This window comes from Oncorhynchus gorbuscha, linkage group LG09 (genome assembly GCF_021184085.1).
Source record: "Oncorhynchus gorbuscha isolate QuinsamMale2020 ecotype Even-year linkage group LG09, OgorEven_v1.0, whole genome shotgun sequence".
Lineage (NCBI taxonomy): Eukaryota > Metazoa > Chordata > Actinopteri > Salmoniformes > Salmonidae > Oncorhynchus > Oncorhynchus gorbuscha.
In genome coordinates this window covers 3,530,054-3,542,361 of record NC_060181.1, presented here as the reverse complement: position 1 = coordinate 3,542,361, position 12,308 = coordinate 3,530,054, and the positions used below count along the sequence as shown (strand labels likewise).

Here is a 12,308-nt window from a genome sequence, read left to right as displayed (position 1 = left end):
GACCATTCAGTGTCTCACCAGTATTATGACCAGGAATACGTCTTTCCCGAATTGGATCCTTTGCTCATACTTCTCAGGGCAATTTAACTTATCCCAGTGGCTGCTCCAAGATGCCGCAGGTGGAGAAAAGGTATTCGGAGTGGACTTCTAGTCTGACTCAGGAAGCGTGCACAAGTTCAGTCTCTGGATAATAAAGTAGACGAGCTCAGGGCGAGGATCTACTCCCAGAGATCTACTTCCAGAGAGACATCAGGGACTGTAACATACTATGGTTTCACGGAATCATGTCTCTCTCCAAATATACTGTCCCTGTCCATACAGCCAGCTGGGTTCTCAGTACATCACACAGACAGGAATAAAGAACTCTCCGGCAAGAAGAAAGGTGGAGGTGTATGTTTCATGATTAACTACTCATGATGTGATCGTGATAATGTACAGAAACTAAATTCCTTTTGTTCACCCAACCTACAATACTTCACAATCAAATGCTGATCATATTACCTCACAAGATCATTTTCTTCGCTTATAGTCTTCGCTGTGTATATTCACCCTTAAAGCAGATACCACGTAGGCCCTCAAAAAACTACACTGTATTTTGTGCAAACTGGAAACCACATATCCTGATGCAGCATTAATTATAGCTGGGGATTTTAATAAAACAAATTTGAGGAAAGTTCAATCAACACATTGACTCTAGTACTCACGCTCCCCCGCCCTCCCTTTGGCAAATCAGATCAAGACTCTATTTTGCTCCTCCCTTCTTATAGGCAGAAACTCAAACAGGAAGTAACCATGTTAAGGTCTATTCAATGCTGATCTGACCAATCGGAATCTATGCTTGAAGATTGTTTTGATCACTCGGACTGGGATATGTTCCGGGTAGCCTCAGAGAATAACATTCAGGAATACACAAACACGGTGACTGAGTTCATCAGGAAATGTATAGGTTAATAATGTTGTCCCCACTATGACTATTAAAACCTACCCAAACCAGAAACCGTGGAGAGATGGCAGCATGCGTGGAAATCTGAATGCGCGAACCATCTCATTTAACCAGCATTTAACCAAGGCAAGGTGAATGATAATATGGGCGAATACAAACAGTATAGTTATACCCTGCATAAGGCAATCAAACAGTATAGTTATACCCTGCATAAGGCAATCAAACAGTATAGTTATACCATAAGTATAAGTATAAGCATAAGGCAATCAAACAGGCAAAACGGCATCACTAGTCGCGTCCCCAGCTAGTTAAGTATCATATCACCTCCACCTTACCCGACACCCAGGACCCACCTCAATTTGCTTACCGCCCAAATAGGTCCACAGACGATGCAATCTCAATCACACTGCACACTGCCCTATCCCATCTGGACAAGAGGAATACCTATGTAAGAATGATGTTCTTTGACTATAGCTCAGCCTTCAACGCCATAGTACACTCCAAACTCATCATTAAGCCGGAGACCCTGGGTCTGAACCTCACCCTGTGCAATTGGATCCTGGACTTCCTGACTGGTCGCCCCCATGTGGTGAAGGTAGAAAACAACACCTCCAATTCGCTGATCCTCAACACAGTGGCCCCACAAGGGTTTGTACTCAGTGTTCACCCATGACTGTGTGGCCACGCACGCCTCTAACTCAATCATGAGGTTTGCAGACGACACAACAGTGCCTGATTACCAACAATGACGAGACAGCCTACAGGGAGGCGGTGAGGGCCCTGGGGGAGTGGTGCCAGGAAAATATCCTCAACATCAACAAAATGAAGGAGCTGATCGGAGACAGCAGATGGAACACCCCCCTATCCACATCGACGGGACCGTAGTGGAGAAAGCTTCAAGTTCCTTGGCATACAAATCAAGGACATCTGAAATGGTCCACCCACACAGATAGTGTGGTGAAGAAGGCAACAGCGCCTCTTCAACCTCAGGAGGCTGAAGAAATTTGGTCCCCAAGACCCTCAAAAACGTTTATAGATACACAATTGAGAGCATCCTGTCGGGCTGTATCACTGCCTGATACTGGAACTGCACCGCGCGCAAACGTAGGACTCTCCAGAGGGAAGTGAGGTCTGCCCAATGCTTCACCTGGGACATACTGCCTGCCCTCCAAGACACCTACAGCACCCGATGTCACAGGAAGGCCATAAAGATCATCAAGGACATTAACCACCCGAGCCACTGCCTGTTCACCCCACTACCATCCAGAAGGCGAGGTCAGTACAGGTGCATCAAAGCTGGGACCGAGAGAGTGAAAAACAGCTTCTATCTCAAGGCCATCAGACTGTTAAATAATTATCACTATCTGACTACCACCTGGTTACTCAACCCTGTGCCTTAGAGGCTACCAGTTACCACCTGGTTACTCAACCCTGTGCCTTAAAGGATACCAGTTACCACCTGGTTACTCAACCCTGTGCCTTAGAGGCTACCAGTTACCACCTGGTTACTCAACCCTGTGCCTTAGAGGCTACCAGTTACCACCTGGTTACTCAACCCTGTGCCTTAGAGGCTACCAGTTACCACCTGGTTACTCAACCCTGTGCCTTAGAGGCTACCAGTTACCACCTGGTTACTCAACCCTGTGCCTTAGAGGCTGCTGCCCTATATACATAGACATGGAACCACTGGCCTCTTTAATAATGGAACACTGGTCGCTTCAACCATGTTTACTCATTTTATATGTGTTGACTGTATTATATTCTACTGTATTTTAGTGAATGCCACTCCACCATTGTACATTCTTTTATTCATATATTTCTTAATTCAATTATTTTAGATTTGTCTGTATTGTTGTGAATTGTTAGTGCACTGTTGGAGCTAGAAACACAAATATTTCGCTACACCCGCAATAACATCTGCTAAATATGTGCGCAGTATGTGACCAATACGATTTGATTTGATGTGTCTTGGTAAGCAACTCTAGTGTATTTTTGGCCTTGTGTTTTAGGTTATTGTCCTGTGAAATGTGAATTTGTCTCTGTATCTGTTGGAAAGCACACAGAACCAGGTTTTCCTCTAGGATTTTGCCTGTGCTTAGCTCTATTCCATTTATTTTCATCTTAAAAAACTGCTTAGTCCTTGCCGATGGCAAGAATACCCATAACAGGATGTAGCCACCACCATGCAGGGTAGAGTACTGGGTGGTAGCTGGCTAGAACAGTGACTAAGGTTCAGGGTAGAGTACCGGGTGGTAGCTGGCTAGAACAGTGACTAAGGTTCAGGGTTCCAGGGTTACAGTCATGTGTGCATACATTCCACGTATGGGTGGTCCCGGGAATCGAACCCACTACCCTGGCGTTACAAGGTGGTAGCTGGGTAGAAAATGGGTGGTAGCTGGCTAGAACAGTGACTAAGGTGTACTGGGTGCTAGAACAGTGACTAAGGTTCAGGGTACTGGGTGGTACCGGGTGGTAGCTGGCTAGAACAGTGACTAAGGTTCAGGGTAGAGTACTGGGTGGTAGCTGGCTAGAACAGTGACTAAGGTTCAGGGTAGAGTACTGGGTGGTAGCTGGCTAGAACAGTGACTAAGGTTCAGGGTAGAGTACTGGGTGGTAGCTGGCTAGAACAGTGACTAAGGTTCAGGGTAAAGTACATAGTTGTAGCTGGCTAGAACAGTGACTAAGGTTCAGGGTAGAGTACCGGATGGTAGCTGGCTAGAACAGTGACTAAGGTGCAGGGTAGAGTACTGGGTGGTAGCTGGCTAGAACAGTGACTACGGTTCAGGGTAGAGTACTGGGTGGTAGCTGGCTAGAACAGTGACTAAGGTTCAGGGTAAAGTATATAGTTGTAGCTGGCTAGAACAGTGACTAAGGTTCAGGGTAAAGTACATAGCTGTAGCTGGCTAGAACAGTGACTAAGGTTCAGGGTAATAGTTGTAGCTGGCTAGAACAGTGACTTTCAGGGTAAAGTACATAGCTGGCTGGCTAGAACAGTGACTAAGGTTCAGGGTAAAGTACATAGTTGGCTAGAACAGTGACTAAGCTGAAGAACAGTGACTAAGGTTCAGGGTAAAGTAGAACAGTGACTAAGGTTCAGGGCAGGTTACTGGGCAGAGGCCGGCTAGTGTTGACTATTTAACAGTCTGATGGCCTGGGGATGAAAGCTGTTTTTCCAGTCTCTCGGTCACAGCTTTGATGCACCTGTACTGTTTCCACCTTCTAGATGGTAGTTGGGTGAACATGTGACCTTCTAGATGGTAGTTGGGTGAACAGGTGACCTTCAAGATGGTAGTTGGGTGAACAGGTGACCTTCAAGATGGTAGTTGGGTGAACAGGTGACCTTCTAGATGGTAGTTGGGTGAACATGTGACCTTCTAGATGGTAGTTGGGTGAACATGTGACCTTCAAGATGGTAGTTGGGTGAACAGGTGACCTTCAAGATGGTAGTTGGGTGAACAGATGACCTTCTAGATGGTAGTTGGGTGAACAGGTGACCTTCTAGATGGTAGTTGGGTGAACAGGTGACCTTCAAGATGGTAGTTGGGTGAACAGGTGACCTTCTAGATGATAGTTGGATAAACAAGGGACCTTCTAGATGGTAGTTGGGTGAACAGGTGTCCGTACAATCCTCTGGAGAGCCCTCCGCTTGTAGACAGTGCAACTGCTGAAACAGGCGTTGATACAGCCTGACAGGAGCTACTCAATGGTGCATCTGTAGAAGTGTCTTTGGGGCCAACCTGAATTAATTAAGCCTCCTGCACCTTCTTCACCCCACTGTCTGTGTGAATGGACCATTTCAGGTTGTCTGTGATGTGCTTGCCGAAGAACTTGAAGCTTCTCACCTTCTCCACTGCAGCCCCATTGATGTGGATGATCAGCTGCTTCATTTTGTTGACGTCGAGGGAGAGGTTATTTTCCTGCCACCACTCCACCAGGCCTCTCCCTTTCTCCCTATAGGCTTTCTCATCGTTGTTGGTAATCAGTCCGACCACTGTTGTGTCGACAACAAACTTGATGATTGAGTTAGAGATGTGAATGGCCACGCAGTCATGGATAAACAGGGAGTACAGGAGGTGGCCGAGCACGCACCCTTGTGGGTTCAGGATCAGCATGGCGGAGGTGTTGTTGCCTACTTTCCCCAACTGGGGTTGGCACATCAGGAAATCCATGACGCAGTTGCACAAGAAAGAGTTCAGACCCAGGGCCCCGAGCTTAGTGATGAACTTGAAGGGTACTATGGTGTTGAAGGCTGAGCTGTAGTCATTGAACAGTTCCACTTGTCCAGGACTGGATAGTGCAGTGGGCAGTGCGATGGCGATTGCATCATCCATAGATCTGTTGGGGTGGTATGCAGATTGTAGTGTGTCTAAAGCCCTCAAACTCAACTCTCGATCTCCAAACCAGTTTCACTGCTTTTTTTAGTTATTGTTCCCCTGTAATCAGGGACTGATTTAGACCTGGGACATCAGATGTAATTCATCATCAGGTAGAAGAGAGTCCGTACCTAAGTCCTACCTCCTGGTCTACAGTGGAGTGGGTCCTGGGTGTCAGGTAAGATGGAGGTCTCTCAAAGCACTTTATCATGACAGAAGTCTATGCTGACATTTAGTTTAGTTCAGTTCACTTACTTTCGCAACAGAGAGACTTAATATGTCATTAAACACTCCAGCCAGCTGGTCTGCACATGCTCTCAGGACGCGGTTAGGGATGTTTTATGAGTGTTAACATGCCTACATTTCTTACTCACTTTGGCCACAGAGAACGAGAGCTCACAGTCCTCGTGAGTGGCAGTGGCCAGTGTTGGCAGTTCTGTGTTTTCCTTGAAGCAGGCGAAACAGATGTTTAGCTTGTCCGAGAGCGAGGATACAATGTCCACCTTGACGTGGTAAAATGTGGTAGTTTGGACACGCCCATGTCCCATAGACACCTTGACATGGTTAAATGTGGTAGTTTGGGCACGCCCATGTCCCATAGACACCTTGACGTGGTTAAATGTGGTAGTTTGGGCACGCCCATGTCCCATAGACACCTTGACGTGGTTAAATGTGGTAGTTTGGGCACGCCCATGTCCCATAGACACCTTGACGTGGTTAAATGTGGTAGTTTGGGCACGCCCATGTCCCATAGACACCTTGACGTGGTTAAATGTGGTAGTTTGGACACGCCCATGTCCCATAGACACCTTGACGTGGTTAAATGTGGTAGTCTGCGCTTTTAGTTTTGCGTGAATGCTACGATCTATCCACAGTTTGGTTAAGTTCTAATCATCACAGTGGGGACAACATCCTCTATGCACTTCCTGTTGAACCTAGTCACCATGGGAACAACATCCTCTATGCACTTCCTGATGAACCCAGTCACCATGGGAACAACATCCTCTATGCACTTCCTGATGAACCCAGTCACCATGGGAACAACATCCTCTATGCACTTTCTGATGAACCCAGTCACCATGGGAATAACATCCTCTATGCACTTCCTGATTAACCCTGTCACCATGGGAACAACATCCTCTATGCACTTTCTGATAAACCCAGTCTCTGAGTCAGTGTATACATCAATACTATTCTCAGAGGCAACCCGGAACACTTCCCAGCCCGCTTGACCAATACAATCTTTGAAGCATAGATTCCGATTGGTCAGACCAACATTGAACAGTGATCACCACAAATGGAGGCGTGATCTGATTTGCCGAAGAGAGGGCGGGGGAGGGCCTTGCAGCCGGGGGGGTAGCAATGGTTGAGAGTGCTCGATGCCGTACGCCTGGTCTTCTCTCCGAAGCAGTAGAACTGAGAGTACAAAAGCATGATCGTTTAATTTATCCTGGTGAAAAAGGGGTTTGCATTTTCCAGACAGTGTCTGTCTCAAAGCCCCCTCAGCTCAGGGTTTTATTCTGACAGGCACAGAAAGGGACAGCTTATGAGACCATGGCCCTCGTGTGACAGAGACGATCCCTGATGGAGTTATGAGGGTGATTTAAAAGAGGAGAGAATGATGATAGAAAATATATTAACTTTTTAGAAGAAAGTCTCGGCAATGTCCTTCTTCAGTTTGAATGGGGTGTGTAGTAATGTATGGGAGTATCTGTGGGAAGTAGGGCTGAGGTGGTGTCTCCACAAAGGGGGATGTATGGCAGTATCTGTGGGAAGTAGGACTGAGGTGGTGTCTCCACAAAGGGGGATGTATGGCAGTATCTGTGGGAAGTAGGACTGAGGTGGTGTCTCCACAAAGGGGGATGTATGGCAGTATCTGTGGGAAGTAGGACTGAGACGATACTCGTTAGTATGTTGGCAAGAAAACAAAACATGAAGCAGATTTAACTTCTTTAGGAAAACAGCACTAATCATTAGCCAGACAGTATCAGAATGAACAGTCTATAGCTTTGGTGGCTGGAATCTTTAACAATTATTCGAGCCTTCCTCTGACAGCTGACATCACCTGATACCCGGCCAATGGTACTGGAGCAGCGGTTGTTGGACCAACAGGCAGCCATAAGACTGCTAAATAGTCATGTAAAGCTTCCCACACTATCTGCACTGACAATCTTCCATAGACTCCACACACACTCACTAGACTATATACACACTATATACAAACTCACTAGACTATATACACACTGACTAGACTATATACACACTATATACACACTGACTAGACTATATATACACACTATATACACACTGACTAGACTATATATACACACTATATACACAATCACTAGACTATATATACACACTATATACACACTCACTAGACTATATACACACTATATATACACACTATATACACACTGACTAGACTATATATACACACTATATACACACTATATACACACTGACTAGACTATATATACACACTATATACACAATCACTAGACTATATATACACACTATATACACAATCACTAGACTATATATACACACTATATACACACTGACTAGACTATATACACACTCAATAGACTATATACACACTATATACACACTCACTAGACTATATACACACTATATACACACTGACTAGACTATATATACACACTATATACACAATCACTAGACTATATATACACACTATATACACACTGACTAGACTATATATACACACTATATACACACTCACTAGACTATATACACACTATATACACACTGACTAGACTATATATACACACTATATACACACTGACTAGACTATATATACACACTATATACAAACTGACTAGACTATATACACACTCAATAGACTATATACACACTATATACACACTATATACACACTATATACACACTGACTAGACTATATATACACACTATATACAAACTGACTAGACTATATACACACTCAATAGACTATATACACACTATATACACACTATATACACACTATATACACACTCACTAGACTATATATATACACTATATACACACTGACTAGACTATATATATACACTATATACACACCCACTAGACTATATATATACACTATATACACACTCACTAGACTATATACACACTCACTACACTATATACACACTATATACACACTGACTAGACTGTATATACACACTATATACACACTGACTAGACTATATATACACACTATATACACACTCACTAGACTATATACACACTATATACACACTGACTAGACTATATATACACACTATATACACACTCACTAGACTATATATACACACTATATACACACTCACTAGACTATATATACACACTATATACACACTCACTAGACTATATATACACACTATATACACACTCACTAGACTATATATACACACTATATACAAACTCATTAGACTATATACACACTATATACACACTGACTAGACTATATATACACACTATATACACACTGACTAGACTATATATACACACTATATACACACTGACTAGACTATATATACACACACTATATACACACTGACTAGACTATATACACACTATATACACACTATATACACACTGACTACACTATACATACACACTATATACACACTGACTAGACTATATATACACACACTATATACACACTGACTAGACTATATACACACTATATACACACTGACTAGACTATATATACACACTATATATGTATATAGCTCCACATTGATCTGGTACTCCCTGTATATAGCTCCACATTGATCTGATACTGGTACTCCCTGTATATAGCTCCACATTGATCTGGTACTGGTACTCCCTGTATATAGCTCCACATTGATCTGGTACTGGTACTCCCTGTATATAGCTCCACATTGATCTGGTACTGGTACTCCCTGTATATAGATCCACATTGATCTGGTACTCCCTGTATATAGCTCCACATTGATCTGGTACTCCCTGTATATAGCTCCACATTGATCTGGTACTCCCTGTATATAGCTCAATTTGATCTGGCACTTCCTGTATATAGCTCCACATTGATCTGGTACTGGTACTTCCTGTAGTCGCTCTGGAAAAGAGCGTCTGCTAAATGACTTAAATGTAAATGTAATAGCTCCACATTGATCTGGTACTTCCTGTATATAGCTCCATATTGATCTGGCACTTCCTGTTTATAGCTCCACATCGATCTGGTACTGGTACTTCCTGTATATAGCTCCACATTGATCTGGTAGTTCCTGTATATAGCTCCATATTGATCTGGTACTGGTACTTCCTGTATATAGCTCCACATTGATCTGGTACTTCCTGTATATAGCTCCATATTGATCTGGTACTTCCTGTATATAGCTCCACATTGATCTGGTACTTCCTGTATATAGTTCCACATTGATCTGGTACTTCCTGTATGTAGCTCCACATTGATCTGGTACTTCCTGTATATAGCTCCACATTGATCTGGTACTTCCTGTATATAGCTGCACATTGATCTGGTACTTCCTGTATATAGCTCCACATTGATCTGGTACTGGTACTTCCTGTATATAGCTCCACATTGAACTTGTACTTCCTGTATATTGCTAAACAATGATCTGGTTCTTCCTGTATATAGCTCCACATTGATCTGGTACTTCCTGTATATAGCTCCACATTGATCTGGTACTCCCTGTATATAGCTCCACATTGATCTGATACTTCCTGTATGTAGCTCCACATTGATCTGGTACTTCCTGTATGTAGCTCCACATTGATCTGGTACTTCCTCTATGTAGCTCCACATTGATCTGGTACTTCCTGTATGTTGCTCCACATTGATCTGGTACTTCCTGTATGTAGCTCCATTCTTTTGTATTTTATTCCTCTTGTTTTACGATTTATTTTTAATCTCTGCGTTGTTGGGAAGAGTTCCTAAGCACGCAATTCACAGTGAAGTCTACACCTGTTGTTGTCGGTGACAAATTGATTGGTTTAGATTTTTAGCAGCTTTGGGATATTTTTGTTGTCAGATTGATCACCTTAATTACAGTTTTCCCCTCGCTTCCCTTCCCTGTCTCTGTTCTATATTCACTCTCAGTAGAAATCCTAGTGGCCTAATGACATCTGCCTCATCCCTCATTCTCCCTTTTGTCTCTTTCCTTCTCTCCTTTCCTTCTCCCCCCTCTCCTTCTCTCCTATTCCTCTCTCCTATCCCTCTCACCTATCCTTCTCTCCTATCATTCTCCCCCCTTTCCTTCTCTCCTATTTTCTCTCTCCTATCCCTCTCACCTATCCTTCTCTCCTATCCTTATCTCCTATCCTTCTCTCCTATCCTTCTCTCCTATCCTTCTCTCCTATTCTTCTTTCCTTTCCTTATCTCCTTTCCTTATCCCCTATCCTTCTCTCCTTTCCTTCTTTCCTTTCCTTCTCTCCTATTCCTCTCTCCTATCCCTCTCACCTATCCTTCTCTCCTATCCATCTCTCCTTTCCTTTACTTCTCTCCTTTGCTTCTCTCCTATCCCTCTCACCTATCCCTCTCACCTATCCTTCTGTCCTTTCCTTATCTCCTATCCTTCTCTCCTTTCCTTCTTTCCTATCCTTCTCTCCAACCTCCTTCTCTGTCCTTCATCTTGGCTCGTGTGTGTTGTGCATATGTATGGCAGTCGGATGATGAGGATGATGAGGATGGATGATGATATTGTATTTTAATGAGCACTGCCTTTTTTTCAATTACAGCATATTGGATGACGGACATTCATATTCCATTCACCCTGTCCAATGTAATGTAATTGATAGGTTCAGGCTACTACATGATACTCTAGTTGTCCCTGTATCCATCATGAGGTTGTTACAACCAAGACTATGAATGAATTTGTGCAGCGTAGGTGCACACAGGTTGAGAGAACGTTTGGAGTTGATGTCAATGGCGCCTTGCCCACTCTTGCCTCATCTCAAGACATCAGTCAGGAAGTTAAAGCTTGGTCACAAATGGTCTTCCAAATGGACAATGACCCCAAGCATACTTCCAAAGTTGTGGAAAAATGGCTTAATGACAACAAGGTCAAGGAATTGGAGTGGCCATCACAAAGCCCTGACCTCAATCCTATAGAAATTGTGTGGGCAGAACTGACAAAGTGTGTTGTCGTGGAAATTTCCTCTATTTACCAAATCATGAGAGTAAACCACACACAAGTCAGAGTTAGTTATCAATGTCCACCTTTAATTATATGAGCTCTATCACAACCCTGTGACTCTCAGATCAATTCAGTGTCTCTCAATGAATTCTCTGAGAGTCCCTCACACATTGCAGCAGAGATCCTTTAATAGCAAAGAACACACATAGTCAGACAGCATAGACATAATAAATCATTCAGCTTTGTCTCCTTTCCCAAACCCCAGAACCATAAACCAATCCTCCATATCAACAGGCATATATCAAATCCATCCTATCTTGACAAGATCACAGAGACACACTGACTGGCACACAGACATTGTGGAGCCAAGAGATACGAGCTTGACCTCTCCCCTCTCTCCGGCCCAAATAACTTAGTCTTCACAGAGAACAGATACTGCAACCCCGCCACAGTATTATACAAACACATTCTGATGAGAAGTAATTTACAAACATATGATGAATATAAAACATCTTACCGATGTTACCAACTAATTCTGATTATTCCCCAACAGTGTGCGAGCAAGGAGGCCTACAAACCTAACTCAGTTACACCAGCTCTGTCAGGAGGAATGGCCCAAAATTCACCCAACCTATTGTGGGAAGCTTGTGGAAGGCTACCCGAAACGTTTGACCCAAGTTAAACCATTTAAAGGCAATGCTACCAAATACTAATTGAGTGTATGTAAACTTCTGACCCACTGGGAATGTGATGAAATAAATAAAAGCTGAAATAAATCATTCTCTCTCCTATTATTCTGACATGTCACATTCTTAAAATAAAGTGGTGATCCTAACTGAACTAACTAAAACAGGGAATTGT

General features: G+C 43.3%; 1 protein-coding gene across 1 annotated transcript in view; it reads left to right on the top strand.

Moving 5' to 3' along the window:
* The window catches only part of LOC124042645 (CUB and sushi domain-containing protein 1-like), an 842,040-nt gene that overhangs the window by 749,313 nt on the left and 80,419 nt on the right, over window positions 1-12,308 (top strand).